This window comes from Asparagus officinalis, chromosome 1 (genome assembly GCF_001876935.1).
Source record: "Asparagus officinalis chromosome 1, Aspof.V1, whole genome shotgun sequence".
Lineage (NCBI taxonomy): Eukaryota > Viridiplantae > Streptophyta > Magnoliopsida > Asparagales > Asparagaceae > Asparagus > Asparagus officinalis.
Window position 1 is genome coordinate 28,481,943 of NC_033794.1, and position 18,196 is coordinate 28,500,138.

Sequence of the window (18,196 nt, forward strand, 5' to 3'; positions counted from 1 at the left end):
GAATTTGGGTCTATAGGGTATTTTTTTAATGATGTATGCTCTTAGGGAGATAAGTAATATTATAGCACGTTGCCATAAGACGTGTGCTAAGACCGGATATAAGGAGGTCGAGGGATGGATCCATGCTCCCTGGCTGTGTGAGCCTTTATAGACGACCACCACCTATGGAGGGCAGTCACCATACCTTTACAGACACTGGGCTTTCTAATAAAGCTATTATGAGCGATCTATTATGATGAAACAATACCGTACATACGAGACAGTGTCAAGAAAGTGCATGATTAGCAGGCCCAACTATTCATGGCTAGAAAATGAGCAAATGACATGTCTCCTAACTGCATCGCTTGGCCAGCTCTTATTTATGTCAGGGATAGGATCTAAACATCGAAGGTAGACTGTGGTGTTCAAGTACGCTTTTTCGAGGGATCGTAGATAGGTATGATCAGATCTGGGATACGAGATACCGTATATTTACACTACTTATTATTGAAAGTACCCTAGAGGGAGGTGAATAGGATATTTGCTAATCTAATCCGATATCAATACCAATTTAAAACTTATTAACTAATATCCTAGCAAAGTGATATACAATGAGATATGTGTAAGGATATACAATAAAACAATAGGCGATATAAACATGCAGCAATGGCGATATAGTAATATAATGAACAATAAGCACAAAAGAAATACGGCAAGGCAATTGCAAACATAAAGAAATGATCACGGAGTTTGGTCAACCCACGACCTACGTCTCTGCTCCTCACCCTCGAGGAGAATCTCCACTATCTCATATAATTACTATACAATCGGTTTTCTAAGTTCACCGAAAACTTTTATAACTATCACAATTGCAATTACACAACACACTTCTCTAAGTGTTGGCCTAGCCCGTGTCAACTTTCTCAAATGCTCGGAATTACGACCTCTCCTTAAGATTTACTACTGATGCCACTCCTCTTGGAATTGACCCCGTCTCTCACCAACCACTTCTCTAAGTGTCCTTCTGTATTACAATGTGTTTTCTTAATAATTAAGCTCAAATAAATGTTTTTTTCTCTACAATGGATTAGAACGAGTTGTAAGCTCACTCTCAAAGATACAACCCCACAACCCAAATGTATACAATATGTGAAAATACAAAAATCTCAAGGGGTGTGTGTGTAATCAATGAGTATAATGAAACCAAAGTTAAACTCAAATCAATCTAGCATAAATAAGAGAATCAAAATAATAAATGGCTAGAAGATGAGTTTAGAAACACTTCTCTAAAAACAAGTGAAGGAGATTAGAAGATTGAATGCTCAAACCGAAATTGATCTCCTCTTCTTGTGAAAACCTCTTCATATAAACAAACTTGAAAACCATACTTAAACACCCTTAAACACTTGTAAACTTGATTTAAAATTTTCTTAAATAGTTCAGAAGTTTGAAGCCAATGAGTATATATAGGATCACAAAACAAAGCCCAAAAACCAAGAAAATCCAAGCAAAAAGACAAAAAAACCCAAAAAATCAGGAAGTTGGAAAACTAGTCAATACAGTGTCATCAATCGACTGAAGAACAGTGTCAGTCGGCTGATGAGCTGACCGTTACAGACAGCTCAATCTTCATCGGTCGACTGATGAACTCATCGGTTGACTGATGAACTCATCAGTCAACTGATGACCTGCTTCGGTCGACTGATGGTTCATCAGTCGACTGAGCAAAAAATTTCCACTTTTTTAGCGTACTTTTTTGGTCGACTGATGCTTTTCATCAATCGACTGATAACATGCACATGGTCTTTTAAAAACAGTAAGTTTGAACTTTGGACCCCTTTAAAAATAGCAAATAAATTCTAAAAAATATAAATTTTAGGAAAATATTTATAAACATGAAAATGAACATGTTACAAAAGAAATCTTTTGTAATATCATTTTTCGTTTGTGAAAACTCTTCGTTTTGCAAAAAAAACTCACAAATACGTGTTCGTCTAAAACACTTTATTTTTGACATTTGACTTTTAAAACAAGTTATAAAATCTTTTTAAATTGATTTATAGACTTAATAAAAGATGTATACAAGGATTATTTTATCCATAAACCAAGAACACGATGTTTTTTTAAAAAATATCTATATTGTGATAAAATCAAAGAATGTGTGTGTATAATAATATTGAGCTTGAAGTATTAGTACACAAGATATAATTCCTAAACTAATATACTCAAGATAAAAATATTTATTAAGCTCATTTTGGTTGCAGATGAAGCGGTATTGGATCTTGACTTGAAATGCAAATCTTAATTCCAGTATTCCTTCCATCCTCTAATGGATATGATTGTGTAGGCGCAAGTCCATCCAACCTCCGATGGAGGATCTTTGTGTAGAATACCTAACAAGCAAATAAACACTCGACAAACATTGTTAGAAATTGTTTGTTAATCATCAAAAGTAGATTGGATAGTAGGCTCATAAACATGAGACCTAACAATTATGTGTTTTATTTTAGTCAGATCCTTGTGTTGATCCTAATAGATGTGACTGCAAAGCTAACCACTTAAAGGTTCTCAACGGTCCACGACGCACGATGTATATATGGAGACGAATTTGAAAGAGAAGAAGATTCTTAGGGGGACTTTGACTCGGGAAGTCAATGACTTAGGGAGTCAACTCAGGGAGCAATGGATGGCACCTACTCATTTGTGTGAGTAGGAGAATGTTGGTTATGGTTATGAGATAGACATCCAAATAAATGAGTGGATAATATTTTACCTTAGAGATAAGATATTCATAATTCTATTGAGTATAGGATTTCTATCTCTAAACTTCCTACATATAGATATAGGTTTTCATGATGATGAGAATGAGGGGGGGGGGGGGGTGGGGGCGGCCCACCAAAAAATATAGCCGTCATCTTCTTCTCCGATAGAATGCATGATTTATGCGGTAGTCCCTCCACCATTGATCAAGAAAAGGTAGAGATCCTACAGAAAAAAATCCGAATCTGTTGTCCTAAATTTATTGTTTTCATTTCTAGAAAGCATGCTAACATTTTTTTTATTTTCGTTGGGCATAATTTACATATAGATTTATCCTTCTGCATGCATATAATTATTCAGATCCTATAGATTAGATCAAACCAAGAAAACTCTTCTCACGCCCGTGAACGCAGATCCGTGCACTGACCAACCACTGCCTGCTTGTGATTTTATTACTCATTTTGAATTTTGAACAAAGTATCTATTTATTTATTTGTGTATGACAAATCCAAGCACGTGTATGCTTTTGTCTGTGCCCCTAATGGGCCCTTCATCACCACACCAGCTTAAATTCCTCAGCTTCTTATTATAATGAAGGATAAGAAAAGGAGTAAATGAGACAGCTATTGCATACGGATCAGTTTACTGATTCTGCTCTTGCCCACCGCAATAAGATTTCGTCGAATCACAATGCAAAGGAAAACAGCAATACGTACTGCTAGTAAAATGCAAAACCGCGGATCTATGAGAACTCATGCATAGTTTTTCGTTACAATTCTCATTAATCTCCATGGAGATCTTATATTTCTACAGAAGTAACTTGTTAATTTCTTGAAATCCAAGGCAAGTTCATGGTTTATCGTTAAGCTTGCATTCTTTGAACCCTACTCGGAATAATTTATGTGAATCTTTGTTCTTCACTCGCTAGTGTGATCGGCTATCTCTGCATGAGAACAACTAATTTAAATTCCCTTTCATCTAGAAAAAGACATCTCTTCCCCACTTGTTGTGCCAACTTAAATTAAAATGTCTGAAAAGAGATGGCCACATCGCTTAACATGTGACCTCTGCAATCCGCTGGATGCGACTTTTTTATTTTTATTTTTTATCCTTTTTGGATGGTTAAAAATTTTGACAATGATAAGTAGACTATAGTGCCGAAATACGTAATCCTTCCTAGTTAACTACATTAATGAGGATTTATCAGTTTTTATAGACTCCATATTTTTTTTTATTGTAGTACGATAGTAGCATCACTCTAAGAGTCTAATGTAATTATACTCTTAACTAAATTGTGTAATGACATAATAATAAGCTAATTTTAAGTAATTATTAAATGAAGGTTAATAATAGTATAACTTACTTTTTTTATAATTGTGTAATAAAATAACTGATAAAATATTTATACACATTTTATTGAATAATATAATATAAAATGAAAGAACATCCAGCACAATGGATGTGCATTATACTGGTACATTGAAAAAAGGAACAAGGCATGTTTCACTTTTATAATCACAACATATAAAAATCAATTTATTTAAACAACAAACTTCCGTACAAACAATTCAATGTCAAATCAATACAAATGATACATGAATCAGTATAATCCTTCCTTCTCTATGATTTACAAGACTTCAACACTTAAAAAAAAGGTTATTTATGGGGGAGAAAAGCAGAACATAACACTTGCTGGTTGTTGCTAAGCACAATTGAACATGCAAAAAATTAATGATCATCGAAATTCTCCTATAATAATTCACTCTCACTGTAAATGCAACCAAATACCTTCACTCGGAATCCCCTCATTCACAACAAACACCATATAATATCCGGGCGGCGCCAACACGGCCGAGTTGGGCGGCTGGCGCACTATACCGATTCAAATACAGCCGAATCCCGTGGCGCCGAGTCTTTCTCTTTTTTTGTAAACCTCCGTCGTTCTCAGAACCAACAACCTCTGATTCATCGTGAACGAATGCGTCGTAAACCCTGGCGCCAACATCGTCACCTTCAAATTACTACTTAAATTCTCCACTTTGAACTGCATCTCAAACTTATTACCGTAACTTAACTCCAATGTCAAATTCGATTGCACAATTTGTGGTCGGTAGTTGGAAACGCCCGAGTCCAAATACTCCGGCGAGAATGCCTCCAGGCTGAGGTCCGTTGGGTACCTAACCCCGACAAAACTGTAATTAGCGTGAGGATTGCTTCCTCCGACGAGGACCCTACCGTCACGAAGAACTGCAGCTGACGAATGATAAAGCCGTGGGATTTTTGACGGGGATTGGACTTTAAATCGGTCGCCAACAAGACCGTCAGCGTTGTAGATGACAGGGCTGAGCACGGGCTCGCGTGCATTTTCCCAGCCGGCAGACCCTGCGCCCGCACCGTTGACTATGATAACGTGTCCTGTGGGTAACAATAGCATGTCGCCCATAACTCTTGCCATCGGCATTGTCTCGATCGACCACGAAGGCGATTGGTCGGTGATCCTGATCCGTCCGCAGGTGCTTAAGGCGCCGAAGTATGTAGCGTTTGTCTGCGCGTAGCTGTATGATCCTTTTGGCGCTCCGCCGCAGACTAAGACCTCTGCCTCAGAGCAATTGGGCTTCAGCGCGCTAGCAAAACGACGCCAGCCGCGCAACTCGGCGATAATTACGCTGCCGCTTGCCGCTCGTCTAGCACGCCGATAATTTCTCACGACGACTTTCTTCTTGTTTTAGTCGAGAGAATTCGCGCGGTTGTTGCCAAACACAAAGAGGTTGCCGTCGCGTTGCAGATTGGACTGAAGGGCCGTACAGGTCTGTTCTCTTACAACATACGTTGCGCTTTGCCTGAGGAACGGGAGATTGAATTTGGCGCTGAAGGGTGAGTATTCTGACTTGCGGATTATGAAATTCATTATTTTTGTTTTCTTTTTTTTTTCGCTTGAACTCCGGTGCCGGCCGCCGATGATGACTGGCTCGGCCGTCGGGTAGCGATTTTGGTTCGTCTGCGCCTACCAGCGACGGATACTGCGATGCCCGGCGGTCGCTCTCGCGTCCAGCTCGCAGGCCGGTGGCGTCTCGGTGCTCGCACAGGGGCATGAATTTGCGGACGGCGCCGCTCGCCGTCATTTAGAAACCCCCCGGTTTTGGACGAGGGTGCGCTGGGGCGCGGACGACGCCCGCAGGAGCACCAGGTGTCGGTCGAGGACGGTTAGAGGGGGTGCGGAATGAGTTGTGGGGGACGCTTTGCGTACCGCAGGGAGTGGGCCGGTCGTGCAGTCGCGACGGGGAGTGGAGCCGTCGGTGGGGTCGCTGCCGGCAGGGCGATCACGCGGAGGCGAGAGCGTTGGAGGCCGAAGTCGGTGCAGATCGAGATGGAGCGACACGGTCGTTTGTGCGAGGATTGCCATGTGCATGCGGAGACGCCCGGCTGCTGCCGGGTAGAGGAGCAGACAACGGCCGGCCGGCCGGAGTGAGAGGTTCGAGGGGGAGGGGAGGAGGCAGCGAGGAGGATGGTAGGAGGAGCGAAATTTGCTTCATCGGATTATGAAATTCATTATTTTTGTTTTCTTTTTTTTTTCGCTTGAACTTCCGGTGCCGGCGCCGATGATGATGGCTCGGCCGTCGGGAGGATTTGGTTCGTCTGCGCCTACCAGCGACGGACTGCGAGCCCGGTCGGTCGTCTCGGTCCAGTCGCAGGCGGTGGTCTCGGTGTCGCAGGGGATGAATTTGCGGACGGCGCCGCTCGCCGTCATTTGAAACCCCCGGTTTTGGACGAGGGTGCGCTGGGGGCGACGAGCCCGAGGAGCACCAGGTGTCGGTGAGGACGGTAGAGGGGCGGAATGAGTTGTGGGGGACGTTTGCGTACCGCAGGGAGTGGGCGGTCGTGCAGTCGACGGGGAGTGGAGCGTCGGTGGGGTCGCTGCGGCAGTGGCGATCAGGGAGGGAGAGGTTGGAGGGGCCGAAGTCGGTGCGATCGAAGATGAGCGACACGGTCGTTGTGGAGGATTGCATGTGCATGCGGAGACGCCGGTGCTGGGGTAGAGGAGAGACCAACGGCCGGCGGCGGAGTGAGAGGGAGGGGGAGGAGGAGGAGGAGGAGGAGGAGGTAGGAGGAGCGAAATTTGCTTCATTTTTGGCAATTAGCAGATTTGTAGATGATGCATGATTGAAGGGTGCCTTCGTCGGCCTGTACGATTTATACTGATTTGAAGAGATTCGGACGCTAATATAGAGGCACGAGGACGGTAAAAGATTGTCGTCTTTGATGCAGATTGGTCTTCTCAGATACTGACAATTGTAGTGTCGTCTGCTTTGGTGATATTTAGCTCAGAAAATTTACTAAATTGAGTGTAGAGATCAATTCATTTCTCGCACTAATATCTGTACTGTTATATCAAAAATCTTACGGGGACGTCCAATTTCGGATATGTCCTTCATTCCTTCCTTAGTAATTCTTTTCTTCATAATCGCTAAAACCTACCGCCATGTCAACTCATACTTTTATTTCTTCTTTTTTCTTTCCCTCTCTTGCCCATACACAGTAAGATGCAAGTACACTCTGCAAAATTGATGTTATGAACAATCCAAATATCATACTCGGCAATGGAAACCTAACTTTCCATAATAAAAAAAATATTAAAAGGATTACTTAGTGAGCGTTTGGCAACCCTTGTGTTTCCTTCACTTCCACGTTGTTTTTCCAAAAATAAAAATACCATGCATTTTAAAATCATTGTTGTTTTTATAGAAAAATCAAAACATTTATGTACAAAAAAGAAAAAGCAAAACACTCATCTAAAAACACCTTGCAGATGTTTTGAGTTATGTGAGGTGCTTTGAGTTTAGTAATATTATGTTTAATATATCATACTACGGAATACGATATGCTATAATTATTATAGTATATTAAAATAATAATTAATATAATAAATTATTAAATATTAGAATATGTTGTTTTTGTACTATATAATATAACCTTACAAATTATATTATATATGTTATTATAATTACTATGCTATATTAAAATTATAGTCAACACACAATAGTAATTAGTATTATTTTAATATAAATTTTGAATCCTATATAAATAATTAAATATAATACAGTATAGTATAGTATTAAAATTTGATAACATAATATAATTTAATATATTATACTATTTTAATATAATATTATATATTTTAGTCACTACAATATATTAATACAATATCATAATATTAATTAATATAATATACATTTATTACATTATAATATGTTATACTTTAATATTTTATATCATTATAATATAATATCTTATATTAATATATTTATTAATTTATATTTGAATATGACATTGTACTACAATAAATATATGATAATATTCCATAATGGGTAATATAATATATTTTAACAAGATATATTATATTATTTTGTAATACATTATATTATTATTATATGTTTATTGAAATATAATATGTTATATTTAATACTAATTTATAATAAAATAGTATCTATATCTTATAGATATATATTATATAATTAATTATTATATCATAGTTAATGAAATAAATTAAAACATTTTAATTATTACTTTTTCTATTAATAAAATAACATGATTAAACCAAAATATACCTAATATAATATAATTTTTTATAATTTAATTAATATTTTACATTAAAAATGTATTTAATATATTACGTTAACACTACTTTCATATAATACAGTTCATAATAATATAAACAATACTATAATATATGTATATTTTGTTAACTAAATTAGCTTTAATGAAACAAACTCATCATGGCGTTTTGAAAACAATTTTGGAGGAAAAACATTATGGTATTGTGTTTTCTTAGAAAAACACAAACACACCTTAGATATTACTACATCAAATCTTCAATAACTGTATATTACTTCGTCAAATCTTTGAAGATTTTAAGTCCCTCAAATCGTAAGGAGTTTTGCAACTTGGTCCCTCAGTGACCAAAATAATCCTCAATTGATTTTATCTTGAAGGGTTACAATTTGACACTTTAAAGCACATTTTTAACTTTGAAACCTTAAAAGTATTTTTGACACTCTAATACCCGAAATGTTACACCTTTTTCAACTTCAGTACTCCAGATGTTTTATAACCTTTTTTTGGCACTTCATAAAAAACAATTGCTTCACTTTCTGTCTCTCATCAAGTTATTATATTGATGTATTTACTATTTTCCGATATATCCCGTTTTTAATTAGAGTTTAGATGCTCCATATTTTTTTCTAAAGAGATTTTAATTATAGCACGTGCATTGCGCGTGCTGTAATGCTTGTTTTAGTCAAAAGCAAACGGTTAAAGTAAGAGAGAGAGAGAGAGAGAGAGTGAGAGAGTCTTGGGTAAATTTTCCTTGAGTTGAATATTGAGTATACACATATTTATACAAGTAGAGGAGGGTGAAGTGTGTTCTCACAAGCAATGTGGGACTAAAAACCACTACAATAAACTATTATCAACTACCCCCTCAAAATCATGTTGGATCAAACAAAGTGAGTTTGCGTACAAGAAACTGGAACCGATGAACAGGTAAGGCTTTTGTGAAGAAATCTGCAAGCTCGTCAGCGGATGAGACATGAGGAAGTAGAATTGTCGTGTCCTTGATAACTTGTTGACGGATAAAATGAACATCGATCTCAATATGTTTGGTCCTCTCATGAAATACTAGATTATTAGTAATTTGGATGGTGCTCTTATTATCACAGTAGAGATGAGTAGGAGTCGTAACAAAAATACCAAAATCACTGAGAAGACGATGAAGATGAATAATCCCTTTAGCTATTGTGGACATTGCACGATACTCTGCCTCGGTGTTGAAAAGAGCGACAACATCTTGTTTCTTACTTTGCTAGGAAATTAGGGAATCACCAAAAAATATACAATAACATGTGGTAGACTTTTTGGTAGTGGGATCACCAACCCAATCAGCATCAGAATATACACAAATCTCTAACTTGGATATAGCAGGAAACGGAAGAGAGCAAGTGCTAGTACCCTGAAGATACCGAAGAATCCGTAATAAGGCAGCATAGTGTACAGAACGTGCAGCACTAATAAATTGACTAACAATGCCAGCAACATGAGAGATATCTGGTTGAGAGATGCACAAATAGACTAATTGTCCAACAAGATGTCGATATCGAGTAGGATCAGATAGAGGCTCACCATCAGTAGAGCGAAGTTTAACATTCTTTTGGAGTGGAGTATCGACTGTTACATCGTCAGTTAGCTCAGCTCGATCTAGAATATCCGAGAGATACTTCTGTTAAGACAGAAGTACACCTTGCAGGCCTTGAGAAATTTCTAGACTAAGAAAATACCAAAGAGATCCAAGATCCTTTATGTGGATCTGTTATTGTAACTAAGATTTTGCGTACTGTATACCAGCCACATCGTCACCTGTAATGATCATATCATCTACATAGATAAGTAATAAAACTCTATCACGCAATGTAGTTCGAACAAATAGAGAAGCATCTTGATGAATTTCCATAAAGCCCGCCCTAAGCACGACATCGCGAAAACACTCAAACCAAGCGTTGGGTGCCTGTTTGAGACCATAAACAGCACGGTGAATGAGACATACATGTCCTGTAGGAATATTAGACTCTGTAGGCGGTTACATATATACTATCTTAGATAAAGAGCCACGGAGAAAAGTATTTTTTGACATCCATCTGGTATAAGGGTCAACGATGAGCAGTAGCGACAGCAAGAAGAGTAGGAACGGTGGGCATTTGAGCAACAGGAGCAAAAGTCTCCTAATAATCAATACCTTATTGCTGAGTAAAACCTCGATCTACTAAACGAGCTTTCCAACGTTCAATGATGTTATCAGAATAATACTTGACCTTATAAAACCATTTACTGATAACTAAAGAGATGCTAGGGGGACAGGGAACAACATCCTAGGTATGTGTTTACTGAAAGGTCTAAAATTCCTCAACCATAGCTTGTCGCCACTCTAAAAATTGAACGACCTCTTGAAAGGACTTTGGCTCAATTGTAGCATGAATGGCAGGAAGAAAATTATAAAAGATAAATGAATAGGATGTAACCGAAGCATACCATGTAGGCATAACATTGTAGATGGTAAAAATTACCGCCGCAAACTTGTACATGAATCCGCCCGCGAATCGGAACCGCCCACTTGGGTGAAGGGCGAGCCGCACGGGCTCGCTAACGCGAACCCAAACCGCACAAGCCCCATATTCACCCTCATGAGCCAAAGTCACCTAGATTCGCCGGTATGGATGGCTCACCCTCATGAGCCAAAGTTATCCAGATTCGCCTGTATGATCGACTCGCCTGCATGAGTCAAGATCATCCAAATTCGCCCGCTTACTCGACTCGCCTGCACGAGTCGAGAGCCAAATTTGTACCTGTCGGCCTTTCCACTGCATACAGGGATGGGCTTTCCCCACTTCCCGTGATGTGAAGGGAGGGAACACAGTACTCCAGGCCCGTCAAGTGGCCGCTCACAGTATGAGTGATCGGACAGGCGCCAAATCAGCTTACACACTCATAAATGTAGTTCACCTCGCCCGTCCGAGTCGAGAGCTAGATCCGCCGGTATTCGGCGAGCTGTCCAAACCCACTCGAGTACTGGGCACCCATTTTCCCACTTCTTGTGATGTGACCGTCGAGTAGCCACTCACAGTACGAGTGATCGGACAGACGCCAGATCAACCTGTACCCTCATAAATGCAGTTCACCTCGCCTGTCCTAGTCAAGGTCTGGATTCGCCGGCATTCAGCAAGCTGGCCAAATGCACTCGAGTGTTGGGCAGCCGCTGTCTGACATACGAGAAGGGGCATTTTCACTCCTATGTGGCTTGATGTGAAACGCGGCCCCTCGAATGACCGCTCATAGTACAGGTGAGCAGCAAGATACCTCTCAACAGTCAAGGGGCGACCAAGCCGTCTCTCCTCTATTTAAGAGCCTCTTCCAGCCACAATGCAGAGGTTCAAAGGTGGTGGGAGCATTCAGCATAGAACGGTTCAACGTTCAGCAGTTCGCCCATAGTTAATTGATTAATCCAATCAGTTAACCGAACACTAGCTCTCGACTCCTGGTCGGATCGACGACAAGCTCTTTGCATAACCTTTGTACTGTAGCGTCCTCTTCTAGTTCCGAGCCCTGATCGCCGTCGAACTAGGAGATTCGAACTCCATCAACCCCAGCCTCTACTGTGTACTGAAGCTCGCCAGCAACCTCGGTCGAACCGTCCAAGGGAAGCAGACTCGGTGCGAGAATCGAGCGAAGCATCCTGTAGCTACCGAAAGTCCCCACATTTAAACAAGGAGGGCATTCCCTCCGCTTCTGTTGTAATTTCGATTAATTAGTTTATAATAAGCTATTCTTATTAATACAAACGAGTTCCCTATTTTCGGGAGATCAAAATTTATACCTACAAACATGTGGGCGTTTTCCTCGACAAAGAGCAAGAGGAACCTTAGGCAGGAGAGATACTAGCACAGGTGCATGGAGGTCAACGATATATTCTAGTGGATGTCGTGTCTACGACATAGGGATCAGATAGTGGAAGAGAAGACCCGGGTGAGGAAGAGTCAACAGAAGGAGATGGAGATATTTCAGGGAGATCTCGAAAGGAGAACTAAGATAAAGAAGTGGGTGATGTAACTCGCAAAGAAGAACGATCAGTAGTGTTGAGGAAATTAAAATCATCAGAAACAAAATAAAATGGAGAATCCTCTTTGAACTGAATATGTCGTGATATATGAACTCGACGAGATGCGGGATCATAACAACGATAACCTCGATGTTCCAAACTAATTCCTAAATAGACACAAAGAACAGCTCTGGGAGACAATTTATCATATTTGTAAGATGGCAGAAGAACTAAACAATGATAATAAAAAACGCGGACTAGATTATAACGGGGAGGATGAGTATAAACACGACTATAAGGAGTAGCATCGGAAAGAGAGCTAGATTAAGTGATATTAATGGCATGAGTAGCAGTGAGAATGGCCTCAGCCCAGAAACGATGAGGAACAGAGTAAGAAATGAGCATGGATCTAGCGGTATCGAGAATATGACGATGTTTGCGTTCAGCTATACCATTTTGCTCATGAGTGTAGGGACATAACTGTTGAAAGATTGTCCCATGAGAGGGCATGATAGAGCGCATAGTAGAGGATAGGTACTCTTTGGCACAGTCAGAATGAAAAACTTTAATACGAGCTTGCCATTTAGTGAAGATCATCGCAGTGAATGCTTGATAAGCAGCAAGTACGTCAGAGTGATTTTTAAGTAGCTAGACCCATGTATAACGAGAGAAATCATTAATAAAACTAACATAATATAAGTAGCCAGATAAAGAAGGCAGAGGAGCTGGCCCCCAGATATCAGAATGAACCAAATCAAATAAGGAAGTGGAAAGAGATGTACTGGTTGGAAACAATAAAGCAGTGAATTTAGCCAATTTACAACCAGAACATGACTCAATATGAGAACAAGAGGATACGAGACCAAGTACTCTGGACTGGATAAGACTTTCCAGCCTTTTATGAGACACATGACCAAGTCGTCTATGCCACAAATCTTCAAAAAGCAAGGTAGAGGTGTAGGCTGTCTAAAAATCACAATAGATACCCGATCTCCCATTAAACACCGATGATGGAAGTTACAATCTGACGACTTCCAAAAGGCTATAATTTGAATACTTTCATGTAGATCGATGAAGGTTACAATCTGATGACCTTCACAACAATATCGGGAGTTACAATCTGACGACTCTCATATTTGCAAGGAGCCAAGATGAAGATTACAAGATGATAGTCTTTGCAACGCTCTAGCAAAAGAGACCACAAATTGATGGTCTCTTCATATCAAAATGCAGAGGTCGTCCCTGTGTTATACCATCAAAACACAAAGGTCATACCCACATTCCAGAGTCAAAACGCAGAGGTCATGCCCAGCATTCTAGTTGAAAATGCAAGGGCCATCCCCAACATTCAAGTCCAGACACAGAGTTCGTGGACTCAGAAATGCAGAGTTCATGCAGAGTCCAACTCTGTGTCTCAGGTCCAAAACGCAAAGTTCATGCAGAGCCCAACTCTGCGTCTCAGGTCCAAAACGCGGAGTTCATCTTTGCGTCCCAACTCTGCGTTTCAGATTTACAACGCAACACGACCTGTGCGTTCAACCACCAAAATAAGCCCAACTCTGTGTTTTTAGTCTAAAACGCAGAGTTTAGGCCCTGAACGCTATTTTTCAGCGTTTGACTCGTTCAAAGCACGAACTGAACGGTTTCAAAACCGTTCTCCCCACGATTTGGGGAGCTATTTAAGGGGGGCGGTTACACCCCATTCAGCCCCACTTAGGAGAGAATTAAGGGGGTGGTTATACCCCTTAATCCCCTATAAATAGTGGGAAACTCAATTGAGTTCAGGCTGGATTTTTTGGGCTCTGGGATTGATCCTTTTTTTGGGCAGCAAAGAAGAGATCTTTGGCTAACTTTTTAGGGGAATTGTTGGAGCTTCCTGCAGCGACAAAGTTCTTTAGAGCCTTCGGCCTTGGCTTATCAAACTGATTTTTAGTTAAATCAACTCTTTCATAGAGTTTTAAACTCGTTCAGAGTTATCAACTCATCAAGAGTTCTAAAACTTTCTTTGCAAGTTCTCCACAACGTCAAATCGTGAGGAGGAGATACCGTTCCAGCGAATCAAGACATTTGGATCATCAACAGAGAGCAAATTCGACGCGAGCATTCGAAGGAGACACTCAATCGCTACCGTGAAGAACCCAGAATTAAACAAAAGGGAGAATTCAGATCATTCTTCTCTCTTTCGTAATCGGAATCCAATTATAATTAAGATCGAGAATATAAATAAAATTTTTCTTTCATTTCTTTTACTATGAATTTTCCACCAAACAAAAGAAGGCGACTCCGCTGGGGACTAGCTTCTCTGACGAAGAAGTGGTGGCACAATCCGACATCATGCTCACTGGAACGACCGTTGAAACTCTGATCATCGAGTTCGATCAAGCCAAGTTTGAGGAGGCCGTCTCCTATGGATCCCTTAGCCCCAAGGCTATGCGTAAGATCCACAAAGTTTCTAAGGAGACTAAAGCTCCAGTTGTGGCCGACTCATCAAAGGACTGTCTCCCTTGGGGGTTACACTGTTCATACAGTCCCCTCTCTGAAGGAGAAGACTTAGCTTCCGCACAACTCCAAAAAACCTGATCCTCCAATCAACGCGAGCTCCGTGTTTGTTTGTGAGCCTCAACACGAGCTCTACATAAGCCAAGTTAAATGCAACCCTCAGGGGTACGTTTCCCAAATAAAACGCAACCCTCAAAGACGCGTTCCAACATCAAAACGCAAACCTCAAAACTATGTTGATCTGGCAGAACGCAACTCTCATGAGTACGTCCCAGAACCAAAACGCAACTCTCAAGAGTGTGTTCCACAAATTAAACGCAACTCTCAGGCATGCGTTTCAGCAGCAAAACGCAGACTTCAGGACTGCGTTTCATCAGCAAAATGTAGATCTCAAGACTTCGTTTCATCAGCAAAACGCAGATCTCAAGACTTCGTTTCATCAGCAAAACGTAGACCTCAGGATCGCGTTTCACCAGCAACACCTGGAGCTCAGGCACGTGAGACCCTCGAATACTCTGCGTAGCACGACTAGATTAAGGGGCGAATATAAGAAGTTCATGGATTCAAGGCATCTCAACCAGATCCATGTTCACCAAGAGCCAGTCATGTCCAATCTTAGACCGGGGGTTCCAATTCAAACTTCACGAGTAGTGGGTAATTATCCTTGAATCTTCACAACAGATTTGAGAGAGTTCATATCAAGAGAAAGACCGATGCAACAAGTCATTCGTTCATTCCAATATGAACGACTGATTCCTACGGTCCTCTCAGAATGTCAATGCTGCTCATATGCGGCCAAACTGTTGGTGTTTGACCAATTTATGAACGTTGCTTTGCCCAACCAATGACGATGTTCTCACAGGAAGAAGTCTCTAGAGACCGAGTATCCTGGGGTCACTATCAATGTGATCGGCAGAGGGAAACCCTCAGGTCCTAGTTCCTATGACTCTGAGACAAGTCATTCACCGACCGTCAGAGAAATCGCTAACGAGTTTGAAGGAATCTACCAACGTACTCGGACGCGAATAGGAGCCATTCCCCCTATCAACTATTGGAGGTTAGCCAGAGGAACTAATTCCGGTGATGAACACTCAGCCATTGTAGAGTCCCAATCATCAAGCTCTTTTGTTGAACATAAGAGCTCCGTTTATATGACGGGAAACTATGAAGATCTCACGAAGAGACTTGATGAGCAGGAGGCCATGCTCAAATCTCAGCAGGAGGCCATCAATGAACTCTTGGCCCTGATGAATCAAATCGTCACAGCCAAGGCCAAATCTCAAAAGACAGATTCGCCACCCAGGCAAGAATCTTCCCGAAGAGAAAGAATGTCTTCATCCCGACTTCACACAAATAAAGGGAAGGAAAAAGTGGTTGATGGTGCTGCTTCTGATCAAGAAGCCCACAACCTGAAATCTTCCTCTGATGAAGGAAGGGAGACTGAGAACAAAATGGAAGAATTGGAAGCCCGCCTCAATGCCATGGCCAACAGAAGCGAGCTCCAAGAAGAGGGAGTTGTCAGGCCCTATCCTACCGAATGGGACGCAGCCCCTTATCCTCCAAAGTTTGAGGTCCTGACGCTACAAATTTTTGACGGCAATGGATCACCGAACCAACATATCTATCATTTCAAGTCACAGACTAGAAATGTGATATCAAACGACGCCATACTGGCTCGATTGTTCATTAGTACCCTCAAGGGAGTTGCCTTTGAATGGTTCAGGAAGCTGTCTGCCAGATGTATTCAAAAGTGGGCGGATCTAGAAAGACTCTTCCTATTAAGATTCTTTGAAGAGGATACATAAGTCTCCATCTATACCTTTCTCGCCACTAAGCAAAAAAAGAGGGAGTCCGTCAAAGCCTTCGTCAAGAGGTTCCGAAGCATGGCTCTCCGATGTTCGTCAACTATGACACAGTCTACACTGGTAGAGACCTAAAAACCAACCTCCTAGCCCGAATAGGAGTTGCAGAATGCCGTTCCTAGAGACAACTAATCTCTCAAGGCGAACAGACTCAAAATATTATTGTCAGGATCAAAGCTGAAGAACAAAGTAGGCAGAATCAACCTGAGCAATCGGATCAAGCCTAATCTCCTCAGTCAAAAGGGGAAGATACTACGGCCACTGAAATCAATCCTCTTCAGTAGGATGACGGGTCCAATAACTATCACGTTAACAGTTACCTCTGATAGTCAAACTCGTTAGATAGTGACCCACTAGGCGATGTGTCATGTCTACCCTTTTATCCCCTGTACTTGTTCAAGACTAGGGGTTGGTTTATTTATAGTTCATTGGATTATGAGTAATAAATTTTCTGAGTTGTCATGTTCAATAGAATACCTCTGTCAACATGAAATCCGCCAAAACTATCAAGTTAATAATACACCTCTGATAGTCTATTTCCCCCAAATTCTCCTGCCAATCCTTTTCAGTAGGATGGCGGGTCAGCCAAAACTATCATGTTAATGATCACATCTGATAGTCCATCAACTTGCCAATCTTCTTCAATAGGATGGCAGGTCCATAAAACTATCACGTTAACAGTTACCTCTAATAGTCCATCAACTTGCCAATCCTCTTCAATAGGATGGCAGGTCCACAAAACTATCACGTTAACGGTTACCTCTGATAGTCCATCAACTTCCTAATCATCTTCAATAGGATGGCAGGTCCACAAAACTATCACGTTAACGGTTACCTCTGATAGTCAAACTCATCAGATAATGGCCTAACAGGTGATGTGTCTCTATTCTGACTTCATGGATAGTGCCCCACTAGGCGATGTGCCTTGTCTACCTCTTTTTATTCCCTTCTAAGTCTTAATCAAGACTGGGGGTTGGTTACTTAGCATCTATTGGATTAAGAGTAACAAAACTTTCACATCGTCAAGTTAACATTACACTTCTGACGATCATCACCCCCACAGAGTATGAATGCAGCTTGCATCACTCCTAATTTGTCACGTTAACAATACACATCTGACAATCAACTTATCAATCCTTATTAATAGGATGATAGGTCCTCAAAATTACTCAAGTGTAATCTTCCCCAGCAAGACACTAAGTCTTCAAAATCTTATTCAAATCACATGTATCAAAACTCATAGCTTCTGATGATAAACTCACCTAGCAAGTTTCCCCAGCGAGACGCTAATTCCTAAAATCTTGTATAAGTCACAAGTACACATTCCCGTCATGTTAACACCACACCTCTGACAAATCAACTTATCAATCCTCTCCAATAGGATGATAAGTCCACAAAGTTACTCCGATCGTAATAAATTCCCGTCATGTTAACACCACACCTCTGACAAATC

At 40.8% G+C, this 18,196-nt stretch overlaps 1 pseudogene; it reads right to left on the reverse strand.

Moving 5' to 3' along the window:
- On the reverse strand, window positions 4,269-10,243 carry LOC109832696 (annotated as a pseudogene).